Genomic DNA, 2,371 nt, shown 5'->3' with positions numbered 1-2,371 from the left:
TGTTTCGGCTTCAAGTGAGAGAAGTGATCAGTGTGGGCGTTATGCCATATTTTACATTATATACAACATCAAATACAATTTAGTTGCTAAAATAAATTTTATTTTAGTTAAGCTAAGCAAATGTAACAATTATAATAAACCTTGGTGAAAATACATAATATATTTGTTTTAAATAAACAAATGTATTATGTATTTTTTGCCCTCTTTGTTAATTGTTTTCATGATTTTCTTATGAATTTCATACTAATGTTGATGCTATGTATAGGAGTGTGAGAATATGCATACTTCGCCATTGCATTTTTTTTTTGTTTTTTGTTTTTGCTAAAATAGAACTATGCCAAAACAGCTCAGCATAAAGCTGCTTAGCTATTTGTTAACCAAATAAAATAAAATTTGCATTTATTTAGAAAAAGGTCAACCTATGCTTTGATATACCATATTCATGTTTTATTTTATACATAAATAACAGTGTAATTTTACGTTGCAAATGTTTTTCTACATGTACCACAGTTCATAAACTTATCATAAGTATTTTTTAAAGTTTTAGAGTTTTATTCATTTAAAACTTAAGAGTATTTTATATCATTTATTAAAAAGCTTTTTCTGAAATTTCGAGTAAATCTGAAAAGTTGCACCAATCACCCAAGTCATTGTTGTGAATATGCAAAATTTTGAGTTCACATAGTAGAATTTTGCAAGGTAGTTTTACGGAAATCTGATTGGTGCAAAACACTTAATCTCTTTTTTGTCAAAAAAATTTATAACTTTGTAACACAGTTTTTAAGCAAAATAAGAGAATAGACTTTACAAAGTTACAAAACTTTTTTAAAGTTTACAAAGTTGAAAAACAATTTATTAATTAAATTAACTAATAATTAAAATTTGTTGGCTTTACTGAACAACCTATAGATTTTTATTTCAGTTTATTGCTTATTATATTTATCATAAAAAAAATATAGTTGCTATAGAAAAAATAAGGATAAAATATACCATTATTTTATTATTTTTTTTTTACATATAAAACTCTAAATTTATTTTTACATTTACAATTCGATATTTATTTATACATTCATAATTCTATTTATTAATAATATTTGTTCAATATACTCTAAGCTTTATTATGATATATAATTTGTCTAATTTTTGGTCTATCTTTCCATATATCAAAAGTCATTTCATTAAAATTGTATAACTTTTGCAATACTTGACCTGCAGAAATGACTTTTATATTTTTTTGAAAATTTAAAGTTGCAAGGTTAGAAGTATAGGTTTATTTAAAAAATATTGTTTTATTTTAACATTCCAAAACTTTCTAACATCCATAATATAAACTTTGTTTTATTTTTGTACTTCTTCTCCCCCAATAATAAATGTTAAACCCAATACAATAATGATATATACTTGAACATTTTTAAATAAAATGAATTAAAACTATATGTAATAATATATCTTATATTATAAGGATTTATTATTATTATTATTATTATTATTATTATTATTATTATTATTATTATTATTATTATATATATATATATTTATATATATATATATATATATATATATATATATATATATATATATATATATATATATATATATATATGTATATATATATATATTTATATATATATATATATATATATATTTATATATATATATATATATGTATATATATATATATATACATATATATGTATATATGTATATATATATATATATATATATATATATACATATATATATATATATATATATATATATATATATATATATATATATATATATATATATATATATATATATATATATATATTATATTAAAAAGATTTACTCATGCTGTTTCAGTATTTTTTGAGTATGAAAGAATATAGTAAAAATAAAAGAATAAAAGTAAAAACCCATGTTGCCAAAACAATTTTTTTATTTTATTTTTAAAATGTTATTATTATAAGTTATTAAATTTAAATATTAAAATTTTAAATATAAAACTTACAGCTAATTTTTCAATGTTTTATTATCAAAAAAAAAACCATACTTGTTAATTCAACTTTCTTTTATACCAATTGAAAAGAATAAAATCTTTAAAGAGATTTCTATAATACTTTACTTTCAAAATAAAATCACAATAGTTATTTAACTTTAAAACAATACCACACACCCCTTTATTAACAGACTTCTCGTGTTACTTCTTGTGTTACACATTTGCTGTGATTTATGTCCGAAAATTGTTGTTAGTAAATTTTGCGTTTACGGTCGCTTGATTTTGGTGAACGGCAGACAAATACATGGCGCATGCGTATTCTGGATTTTTTACCTTGTCGCTCGATTATTACCTTAAACCCTTCGATTATATCAACTAAAAGACACGCTT

This window comes from Hydra vulgaris, chromosome 01 (assembly GCF_038396675.1).
Source record: "Hydra vulgaris chromosome 01, alternate assembly HydraT2T_AEP".
Lineage (NCBI taxonomy): Eukaryota > Metazoa > Cnidaria > Hydrozoa > Anthoathecata > Hydridae > Hydra > Hydra vulgaris.
Note: the sequence above shows the minus strand (reverse complement) of the source record.